The sequence below is a fragment of the Arachis ipaensis genome, chromosome B9, assembly GCF_059453495.1.
Source record: "Arachis ipaensis isolate K30076 ecotype BB chromosome B9, ASM5945349v1, whole genome shotgun sequence".
Classification (NCBI taxonomy): domain Eukaryota; kingdom Viridiplantae; phylum Streptophyta; class Magnoliopsida; order Fabales; family Fabaceae; genus Arachis; species Arachis ipaensis.
In genome coordinates this window covers 35,867,321-35,879,721 of record NC_142444.1, presented here as the reverse complement: position 1 = coordinate 35,879,721, position 12,401 = coordinate 35,867,321, and the positions used below count along the sequence as shown (strand labels likewise).

The 12,401-nt window shown below is 38.9% G+C and overlaps 1 non-coding gene across 1 annotated transcript; it reads left to right on the top strand.

The window, feature by feature from the left end:
• The first annotated feature begins 4,259 nt into the window (after window positions 1-4,259).
• LOC148544290 (small nucleolar RNA R71) lies at window positions 4,260-4,367 on the top strand. The gene has a single exon (XR_015900871.1). It is a non-coding gene; the product is annotated as a small nucleolar RNA R71 (small nucleolar RNA).
• Window positions 4,368-12,401: the final 8,034 nt, after the last annotated feature.

Here is a 12,401-nt window from a genome sequence, read left to right as displayed (position 1 = left end):
TCTTAAAAATTCTGAAGGAAAATATATTTTTGAAAACTTTTTTATTTTTAAAAATTTTTTTTTTCGAAAACAAAGGAGAAAATTTTGAAAGATTTTTGAAAAATTTTTGAAAATAAAACAAAAAGAAAATTACCTAATCTGAGCAACAAATGAACCATCAGTTGTCCAAACTCAAACAATCCCCGGCAACGGCGCCAAAAACTTGGTATGCGAAATTGTTACTCAGGGTGTGAATTGTTGTTCGAAATTGACTCCCTGGCAATGGCACCAAAAACGGATGCACAGAACCAAGGTCTAAACATATCTTCACAACTTCGCATAAATAAACAGCAAGTGCATTGGGTCGTCCAAGTAATACCTTACGTGAGTAAGGGTCGAATCCCACAGAGATTGTTGGTATGAAGCAAGCTATGGTCACCTTGTAAATCTCAGTCAGGCGGATATAAAATAGTAATGGGGTTTTCGAAATTTAATAATAAAAGAAGGATAGAAATACTTATGAAAATCATTGGTGAGAATTTCAGATAAGCGTATGGAGATGCATTCATTCCTCTGAACCTCCGCTTTCCTGCTGTCTTCATCCAATCACTCTTACTCCTTTCTATGGCTGGCGTTATGCAAGGGCATCACCGTTGTCAGTGGCTACATCCCCTCCTCTTGTGAAAATGGTCCAAGATGCCCTGTCACGGCACGACTAATCATCTGAGGTTCCCGATCATGCTGGAATAGGATTCACCTTCCTTTTGCGTCTGTCACTACGCCCAGCACTCGCGAGTTTGAAGCTCGTCACAGTCATCCAATCATTGAATCCTACTCGGAATACCACAGACAAGGTTTAGACTTTCCGGATTCCCTTGAATGCCGCCATCATTCTAGCTTACACCACGAAGATTCTGATTAAGAGATCTAAGAGATACTCATTCAATCTAAGGTAGAACGGAAGTGGTTGTCAGGCACGCGTTCATAGGTAATGATGATTATTGTCACGTTCATCATATTCAGGTTGAAGTGCGAATGAATATCTTAGAAGCGAAATAAGATGAATTGAATAGAAAATAGTAGTACTTTGCATTAATCTTTGAGGAACAGCAGAGCTCCACACCTTAATCTATGGAGTGTAGAAACTCTACCGTTGAAAATACATAAGTGATAGGTCCAGGCATGGCCGAATGGCCAGCCCTCAAACGTGATCACAGGATCAAAAATACAATCCAGGATGTCTAATACAATAGTAAAAGGTCCTATTTATAATAAACTAGCTACTAGGGTTTACAGAAGTAAGTAATTGATGCATAAATCCACTTCCGGGGCCTACTTGGTGTGTGCTTGGGCTGAGCTTGAATGTTACACGTGCAGAGGCTCTTTCTGGAGTTGAACGCCAGGTTGTAACGTATTTCTGGCGTTCAACTCTGGTTTGTGACTTGTTTCTGGCGTTTAACTCCAGACAGCAGCGTAGAACTGGCGTTCAACGCCCTTTTACGTCGTCTAAACTCGGCCAAAGTATGGACTATTATACATTGCGGGAAAGCCCTGGATGTCTACTTTCCAATGCAATTGGAAGCGCGCCATTTCGAGTTCTGTAGCTCCAGAAAATCCTCTTTGAGTGCAGGGAGGTTAGAATCCAACAGCATCAGCAGTCCTTCTTCAACCTCTGAATCTGATTTTTGCTCAAGTCCCTCAATTTCAGCCAGAAAATACCTGAAATCACAGAAAAACACACAAACTCATAGTAAAGTCCAGAAATATGAATTTAACATAAAAACTAATGAAAACATCCCTAAAAGTAACTAGATCCTACTAAAAATATACTAAAAACAATGCCAAAAAGCGTACAAATTATCCGCTCATCAAAGAGTAAGGTAAGCTTGAAGTGGTGGAATCTCATGCAATACAATCTATTCAGAATGCAACTACCTAAATGAATCATGCAATTCTAATTTTTATTCACTTGTATACAAAACTTACATGTAGTCAAATTAATTCACATTCTCAAGGAATCATATATGCATAGCCAAACCTTAGATAATGATAAAGCACTTTTTACAATTGAGATGGGAAAGAAGAATATTTTACAAACTTTCAAGACAATTAGCAATTTTAGCAGAGATATATGTTGATGAGCTATTGAACCCTCACTGAATTTTGTGTTTACTCTCTAGTCACTCAGTGTTTATTGGGTTAATCACTATATTCTTCTTTTTATCCTTACTTTCTATAACTTTGTTCTTCATCTAACCAATCAACAATTATAGAATATAGGCATACAAAAATCATGAGGTCTTTAATTAATGTTGTAATGGGGCCAAAGTAAAGGTAAGGGTATATGTATAAGGCTAAGTGAGCTAATTAAGTGAATCCTTGATTAGTCTAAGATCTCACCTAACATACATATTTTGTAAAGCAAAGCTTCTTTACCTATTTTCCCATATTTTTCCACTTTTTATGTTACATGCTCATATTTAATTTTTATTTATTTTTATCCCATGTGCATCGCTTTTTGCATTTGGGGAATTCTTTTGCATCCCCTTTATTCAAATACTGAAAAATAATTTTTTTTTAAATGCACATGGTAATTAAATTATTTTGATTTCACATGAGCATGTTTCCCAAAATTTTTATTCTTTTTAACTTTCTACCCTTTTGTTTCTATCATCCATGTTCCTATAAGGTTCCCACACTTACACAATACACAATTTCTATCTTAAGCTAACCAATGATTCAACTTGGGATTTTTATTTTGTTTTTCTGCTTAAGGCTAGTAATGTGGTTATAAAACAAGAGGGGTTTTAAAGGCTCAAGGGGGCTAACAAGGGTGATGTAAAAGGTAGGCTAATTTGGGAATAGTGAGCTAGAATCAAACAATGGCCTCAATCACTTTCTTGGTATGTATCTATATTCTACAATCGGACATATAGATTAAAACAAAGTAAAGAACATCAGAATAAATAAGAAGGGCGGAACACACAGGAATAAAATATGATGGTTTAAATGTAACCATGCAATTAAGCTCAAAACTCACAGGCTGTGTGTTCTCTAACTCAAAAATCATATATCAGTTGTATATGTCAAGCAAGTAAAAATTAAGAGTTCCCATTATTCTCAATGTAAAACTTAAGGTGGCTTTAAAGTTCTAGTGTTTCTCCTTGATGAAATGTTGTTAACTAACTAACATGTAATGCTATATATACAAGGTGTAGTTTGTTTTTATTCTGTTAAAGTCTCTAGTTTACTTCCTTTTTACATTTTTAATTTAAACTAAGTTATCTTATGCTAAAAAGGGTAAACTATACTAATTAAGCCACATTTTCTATAACTAATAAGTTAGAATTGCAACTAAACTAAATGGCTAAAATATGAACTAAAGTGCAACATGCAGAAATATAGTAAACTCCATGGTTTCTCATCAGTGAACTCCATGGAGGTCAGTGGACGTCCATTGAGGTCTTCCTCAGTGGAGATTATTGCCTCTTCCTCCTCTCCAGGTTCGGCCATGTGAGACGTGTTTATGGCCTTGCACTCTCTCTTTGGATTCTCTTCTATATTGCTTGGGAGAGTACTAGGAGGGAGTTCAGTAATTTTCTTACTCAGCTGACCCACTTGTGCCTCCAAATTTCTAATGGAGGACCTTGTTTTAGTCATGAAACTTTGAGTGGTTTTGATTAGATCAGAGACAATGGTTGCTAAGTCAGAGTGGCTTTGCTTAGAATTCTCTGTCTGTTGCTGAGAAGATGATGGAAAAGGCTTGCTATTGCTAAACCTGTTTCTTCCACCATTATTGTTGTTGAAACCTTGTTGAGGTCTCTGTTGATCCTTCCATGAGAGATTTGGATGATTTTTCCATGAAGGATTATAGGTGTTTCCATAGGGTTCTCCCATGTAATTCACCTCTTCCATTGCTGGGATCTCAAGATCATAAGCTTCTTCTTCAGAGGAAGCTTCCTTAGTACTGCCTGTTGCTGCTTGCATTTCAGACAGACTCTGAGAAATCATATTGACTTGTTGGGTCAATATTTTATTCTGAGCCAATATGGCATTCAGATATCAATCTCAAGAACTTCCTTCTTCTGAGTTGTCCCATTATTCACAGGATTCCTTTCAGAAGTGTACATGAATTGGTTATTTGCAACCATTTCAATGAGTTCCTGAGCTTCTGCAGGCGTCTTCTTCAGATGAAGAGATCCTCCAGCAGAGCTATCCAATGACATCTTGGATAGTTCAGACAGACCATCATAGAAAATACCTATGATGCTCCATTCAGAAAGCATGTCAGAAGGACACCTTCTGATCAATTGCTTGTATCTTTCCCATGCTTCATAGAGGGATTCTCCTTCCTTCTGTCTGAAGGTTTGGACTTCCACTCTAAGCTTGCTCAATTTTTGAGGTGGAAAGAACTTTGCCAAGAAGGCATTGAATAGCTTTTCCCAAGAGTTCAGGCTTTCTTTGGGTTGTGAATCCAACCATGTCCTAGCTCTGTCTCTTACAGCAAAAGGGAAGAGCATAAGTCTGTAGACTTCAGGGTCAACCCCATTGGTCTTGACAGTGTCACAGATTTGCAAGAATTCAGCTAAGAACTAATGAGGATCTTCCAATGGAAGTCCATGAAACTTGCAATTCTGTTGCATCAGAGAAACTAATTGAGGCTTAAGCTCAAAGTTGTTTGCTCCAATGGCAGGGATTGAGATTCTTCTCCCATAGAAGTCGGGAGTAGGTGCAATAAAGTCACCAAGCACCTTCCTTGCATTGTTGGCATTGTTGTTTTCGGCTGCCATGGTTTCTTCTTCCTTGAAAAGCTCTGTTAGGTCCTCTAGAGAGAATTGTGCTTTAGCTTCTCTTAGCTTTCTCTTCAAGGTCCTTTCAGGTTCAGGATCAGCTTGAACAAGTATGCCTTTATCTTTGTTCCTGCTCATATGAAAGAGAAGAGAACAAGAAAGTAGGGAATCCTCTATGTCACAGTATAAAGATTCCTTGAGGTGTCAGAGGAAAAGAAGAATAGAAGGAGGAGGTAAATAGAAGAGAATTCGAACTTATTAAGAGGGATAGAGTTCAAATTGCACCTTGAGGAGGCGTGTTAGTCCCTTAAATAGAAAGATGTGAGAAGAGGGGAAGAATTTTCGAAAATAAATTAAAAATATTTTGAAATAATAAAAAAAAATTTGAAAATTTGATTGAGATTTTCGAAAATTAAGATTAGGAAAGAAATTAAGTGATTTTTGAAAAAGATTTTGAAATTAGAAATCAAAAAGATATGATTGAGAGTTAATTTTGAAAAAGATGTGATTGAAAAGATATGATTGAGAAGATATGATTGAAAATCAATTTTAAAAAAAGAAAGTTTTAAAATTAAAGTTGATTACTTGACTAACAAGAAATTAAAAGATATGATTCTTAAAATTTAAAATTTGATCCTTTCTTAATAGGCAAGTAACAACTTGAAAATTTTGAAGTAAATCATTAATTATAGCAAGGATTTTCGAAAATAATAAAAAATGGAAAGAAATTGATTTTGAAAGGATATGATTGAAAAGATATGATTTGAAAAAGATTTGATTTTGAAAAATTATGAAAATTTGAAAAAGATTTGAATTAAAAACAAAATCTTCCCTCTAGTGTCATCCTGGCGTTAAACGCCCAGAATGGCATCCATTCTGGCGTTTAATGCCCAAAATGCTACCTTTTTGGGCGTTAAACGCCAGCCAGGGTACACGTCAGTTTTCCTTCTTCACTGGGCGTTTTGAACGCCCAGCTTTTTCTGTTTGATTCCTCTGCTGAATGTTCTGAATCTTCAATTCTCTGTATTTTTAGCTTGAAAAGACACAATTTTGAAAATATTTTTGAATTTTTAATGATGAGAAACAATAAAAAATGCAACTAAGATCAAATAAACAATGCATGCAAGACACCAAACTTAAGAATTGACACTAAGATACATAAAATATTTTTCATTTTTATGATTTTAAAATTTTTTTGTGATTTTTTGAAAATTATATAGAAAAGAGAATAAAGAGATTCAAAAATTTTTAATAAGAATTCCAGGAATCATGCAATGTTAGTCTAAAGCTTCAGTCCAAAAAGGATTAGACATGGCTACTCAAGCTTCAGCAGGACATTACATTCAACAGCTAAATTGATGAGAATCAATCAGCGAACATCACCTTGAAACTCTAGAATTCATTCTTAAAAATTCTAAAAAATAAAAAGAAAAGTACCTAATCTAAGCAACAAGATGAACCGTCAGTTGTCCAAACTCGAACAATCCCCGGCAACGGCGCCAAAAACTTGGTGCACGAAATTGTGATCATCAACAATGGCGCCAAAGGACTTGGAGCTCTCAAACTGAATCACACTTTGTCACAATTCCGCACAACTAACCAGCAAGTGCACTGGGTCGTCCAAGTAATACCTTACGTGAGTAAGGGTCGATGCCACGGAGACTGTCGGCTTGAAGCAAGCTATGGTCACCTTGTAAATCTCAGTCAGGTGAATTCAGATGGTGATGGAGAATTGATAATTAAAAGATGAATAAAACATAAAATAAAGATAGAGATACTTACGTAATTCTTTGGTTGGAATTTTAGATAAGGGTATGAAGATGCTTTGTTCCTCCTAAACCTCTGCTTTCCTATTGCCTTCTTCCAATCATTCATACTCCTTTCAATGGTAAGCTTTATGTTGGGCATGACCGTTGTCAATGGCTACTTCCCGTCCTCTCAGTGAAAATGTTCTACGCACGCTGTCACCGCACGGCTAATCATCTGTCGGTTCTCGATCATGTTGGAATAGGAACCATTGATCCTTTTGCGTCTGTTACACGCCCAACAATCGCAAGTTTGAAGCTCGTCACAGTCATCCCTTCCCAGATCCCACTCAGAATACCACAGACAAGGTTTAGACGTTCCGGATCTCAGGAATGGCCGCCAATAATTCTAGCCTATACCACGAAGGTTCCAATCTTAGATTAGAAATCCAAGAGATACACATTCAAGCTTGTTTGCATGTAGAACAGAAGTGGTTGTCAGTCACGCGTTCATAGGTGAGAATGGTGATGAGTGTCACATAATCATCACATTCATCATGTTCTTGGGTGCGAATGAATATCTTGGAGAAGAAATAGACTTGAGTTGAATAGAAAAACAATAGTACTTTGCATTAATTCATGAAGAACAGCAGAGCTCCACACCTTAATCTATGGTGTGTAGAAACTCCACCGTTGAAAATACAAAAGTGATAATGGTGTAAGCATGGCCGAATGGCCAGCCTCAAAGGTCTAGGGACTAAACGTCCAAAGATTCAAAATACAATAGCAAAAGGTCTTATTTATAGAGAACTAGTAGCCTAGGGTTTACAGAAATCTTCTTCCGGGCCCACTTGGTGTGTTCTTGGGCTGAGCATTGAAGCTTTCATGTGTAGAGACTTTTCTTGGAGTTAAACGCCAGCTTTTTTGCCAGTTTGGGCGTTTAACTCCAGCTTTTGTGCCAGTTCCGGCGTTAAATGCCAGAATTCTTGAGCTGACTTGGAACGCCTGTTTGGGCCATCAAATCTCGGGCAAAGTATGGAATATTATATATTGATGGAAAGCCCAGGATGTCTACTTTCTAATGCAATTGAGAGTGCGCCAATTGGGCTTTTGTAGCTCCAGAAAATCCACTTCGAGTGCAAGGAGGTGAGAATCCAACAGCATCTGCAGTCCTTTCTCAGCCTCTGAATCATATTTTTGCTCAGGTCCCTCAATTTCAGCCAGAAAATACCTGAAATCACAGAAAAACGCACAAACTCATAGTAAAGTCCAGAAGAGTTATTTTTATTTAAAAACTAATAAAAATATAATAAAAACTAATTAAAATATACTAAAAACATACTAAAAACAATGCCAAAAAGTGTATAAATTATCCGCTCATCACTACCCGACCTCTTCTCAAAGAGGTCGGCCAAATCGACAGGAGAGCCCAATAAAGGGCCCAAATAGAGGAACACGACCCAAATCCAAAGGCAACCCAAGCCCATAGAGATAAAGGCGGTTCCCTTAAAGATAAGCTGACTTCACTCAAAATAAGATAAGATAAGATAAGATAACTAGCTTATCTTATCAGAAAGGTCAGCCCACACTACTATAAATACACTGGAGCACCCAGGTATAACTCATACTCTGATTCTACTAAAAACCTGCTTAATACCCGTGCTAACTTAAGCATCGGAGTCTCTTGCAGGTACCCCCACCCTCCGGTGACCAAGGATCAGCAGTACAGCCAGTCAACAGGTTGGACACGACAGCTCCGGCCGCCACTCACCAGCCGGACACGTCGGCACCGACCAGTAAAGAAGATCTCGACCGAGATCGACCTCCAGTTTTAGGTAACCCTCGGAACACTAACGTTGGCTCATCATTTCTTTCCTCCACGTTAGCTTCCACGTTAATGCAATTAACTTGGCAACTAACGTGGCTAATAGTGGCTTAGTCCAACGTTAGTGACAAAGGTGAGTGTCACTAACGTTGACACTTCTTTGTTCCTTCCACGTTAGAGCTCACGTTAATGTACTTAACGTGACTCTTAACGTGGCTAGGTGTGCCCCTTTTTCCAACGTTAGTGGCATTCACTTTTACCACTAACGTTGGAGCTTTACTTCTCTTCCACGTTAGCTTTACGTTAACATGGCAACTAACGTGGGCTATGATGGCTTACGAAGGCGTTATTGGCGATCACTTTTCTCATTAACGTTGCAAGCTAGCTCCCATTCCACGTTAGTGGTCACGTTAGTTAGACTAACGTGACCACTAACGTGGAATGGGAGCTAGCTTGCAACGTTAATGAGAAAAGTGACTACTAACGTGGAATGGGAGCTAGCTTGCAACGTTAATGAGAAAAGTGACTAACGTTAGTTAGACTAACGTGACTACTAACGTGGCTCTTCCTTGCTTCCTTTGTCCTGAAATCAAGCAAATAAAGTGCATCAAAGCTAGGTTCTAACCCATGAGATCATGCATCATTCATTTTATCATTCAATTCATGCATAATTCTCATAAAATCATATAAAATTCATAATGTTTGCTTGAATTAAGATGTAAGTGATTATTTACCCAAAACTTGCTTATTTCCTAAGAAAGTGCATGAAACTTCCCTAAAATAATAAAGAAAAGGTCAGTGAAACTGGCCAAAATGTCCTGGCATCAGCAATCATCTCGGAGCACAAGCACTCACCAAAAAAGTACTCTGGGCAGGATTTTATTGGCCGACTCTACAAAAAGAAGCCACAGAATTCATAAGGACATGCCCACCATGTCAGAAATATGCCAACTTTCACATCGCCCCACTAGAGGAACTCATCAGCGTGACCTCACCTTGGCCATCAGCAAAATGGGGACTTGACCTTCTCGGAACCTTTTCTCAGGGATCGGGACAAGTTAAATTCCTCATAGTAGGGGTAGACTATTTCACAAAGTGGATCGAGGCAGAACCTCTAGCTAACACCACTGCTTAAAGAAGTCGAAAATTCCTATATAGGAACATTATCACAAGGTTCGAGGTTCCATACTCCATCACCACAGACAATGGCACCCAATTCACAGATGTAGGCTTCAGAAAACTAGTAGCCGACTTGAACATAAAACACCAGTTCACATCCGTAGAACATCCCCAAGCCAATGGACAAGCCGAAGCTGCCAACAAAGTCATATTAGCTGGGTTAAAGTGGAGATTACAGGATGCAAAGGGAGCCTGGGCTGAGAAACTCCCACAAGTCCTATGGGCATATCGAACAACGCCACATTCCACCACAAAGGAATCACCCTTCCGATTAGCGTACGGAATGGAGGCAATGATCCCAGTGGAGATTGAAGAAGGGTCGCCTAGAGTGATCCACTATAATGAAGATGCCAACTCCCAGCTTCAAAGGGAAGAACTCGACCTACTCCCAGAAGTCCAAGAAAGAGCTCGGATCAGGGAAGAGGCATTAAAACATCGAATGGCCTCGAGATACAATCAAAGGGTAGTGCCGCAAGGATTTGCTGAGAACGACCTCGTCCTAATCCGAAATGATATCGGCACAACTCGACCTGGAGAAGGAAAGCTGGCAGCAAACTGGAAAGGACCCTACTGAGTCATAGAAGTACTTGGAAAGGGCTACTACAGATTATCCGAACTCGATGGGCGAGAGCTTCCTAGGTTATGGCACGCCTGTAACCTAAGAAGGTACTATAGTTAGGGACGAAAAAGGATCTTAGGATAAGGCGCACTCTTTTTCCTGAAAAGGTTTTTTAATGAGGCGCCAAGCCAAGACCTATAAATTGCCCGACTTAGAGGGATAAAGCTCCCACATGTATATATTTGCATTTACTTTTGAATAAAATCTATTTAGATCTTCTACAAATTCTCAAGTCGCATTAATCTGAAACATTCATCGTCCGATTATAAAGCTACAGATCAGCAGAAAGTGAAAACCAAATTCACTGCACGATCACGATAAAGGCCAACAGAGATGAAAACCAAATTCATCAAAAGGTCGACCAAACGAGGATTAAACACAATCTCTACAAAATCGGCAAAGATAAAAATAGAATAATGCAAGAAGTTATCGAAAGTGATTCATAGAAAGGACCTGACGAGGTCTTAATAAAATGGATTGCTAAAAAATAACTTAAAGACGGGCTGACGTAAAGAAGTCGGACCAGTCGTAATAACCAAAGTTATAAGTAAATCCCTGGAAAGAGGTCTGGCAATCCTATAAAAGAGGATTACTATAACTTAGAAGGGCTCGACATAACGAAGTCAGCCCAAAACATAAAAGTTATAGAAGTAATCCCTGAAAGAGACCTAAACAAGGTCCAAGAAAGAGGATTACAAAAATAACTTAGAAGGACCTGACATAACGAAGTCGGCCCAAAACATAAAGTTATAAAAGTAATCCCTGAAAGAGACCTAAACAAGGTCCAAGAAAAAGGATTACAAAAATAACTTAGAAGGGCCTGACATGAAAAAGTCGGCCCAAAACATAAAGTTATAAAAGTAATCCCTGAAAGAGACCTGAACAAGGTCCAAGAAAGAGGATTACAAAAATAACTTAGAAGGGCCCGACATGAAGAAGTCGGCCCAAAACATAAAGTTATAAAAGTAATCCCTGAAAGAGACCTGAACAAGGTCCAAGAAAGAGGATTACAAAAATAACTTAGAAGGGCCCGACATGAAGAAGTCGGCCCAAAACATAAAGTTATAAAAGTAATCCCTGAAAGAGACCTGAACAAGGTCCAAAAAAGAGGATTACAAAAATAACTTAGAAGGGCCCAACATAAAGAAGTCAGCCCAAAACATAAAGTTATAAAAGTAATCCCTGAAAGAGACCTGAACAAGGTCCAAGAAAGAGGATTACAAAAATAACTTAGAAGGTACCAACACAAGGAAGTCGGTTCCAAAATCAACAAGTTATAAAAAATAACCCCTAAAAGAGACTCGACGAGGGTCCGAGAAAGAGGGTTACTAGAAATAACTTAGACTAACATAAAGAAGTTGGCCTCCCCCAAACAAGTTGCAAGAGTAATTCCTAAAATAAGACCCAACAAGGTCCAAAAGAAAGGATTACTAGAAGTAACTGAATAACGAAGCCAGCTTCCCAAAAACCTTAAAGGTAATTACTAACGGAGACCTCACAAAGGTCCCAACAAATAGGGCTGTTAGAAATAACTTCAAAGCCGACATAAGGAAGCCGACATACAAGTTAGATCCAAGCAACTACAACCTCAGAGGAATCAAGCCACAAGTATGAAGCACAAAGGCAATCCAAAGAGGTCGAGCAACAAGGCTCTAACACTACCAAAAAACCTAAAAAAGATACCAAGATAGATAAAAATCGACATGATATTATAATAAGAACAAGCTCAATAGGCTACCCAAATCAGCCCCAAGAACTTGGAAGCTATTTTGTTTTTCAAAATGAAGTTGCTAAACAAGTAACTAAAAGAGTGTCAACAGTCAGCAACATTACAAAAAGAAAGTTTAAAGGCCCATGGGCCGGGCTATCTACACAAAACATTCACATAATCAGGGAAGATCCGAAGGCTTCTCGGCAGCACGAGGTGAAGGAGGGCGAGTCTGAATGGGCACAGCATCCACAGTCCCATCATCCCGATTTAAGATTTGACAGTCAGGATCTAACACAGGATGACCGGCCTCAACTGAAGGAGCTGAAGAAGTTGGCACCACGGGGGCTTTGGCAGCAAGAACAGAGGGAGGTTCAACATCATCGTCGTCAGGGTCGTCAGGGACAATCTTGCCATCCTTTACAACATTGTCCAGGCTGAAGAGAGTGAGGTCGACCTCGGGAGCAAGAACTCGAATTTGCTCCTTCAGGTTCTCATAAGCAGCATTTACGCTGCCTACAAGGTGACCCTGGAGCTCGGCATAATCAACCCGGGC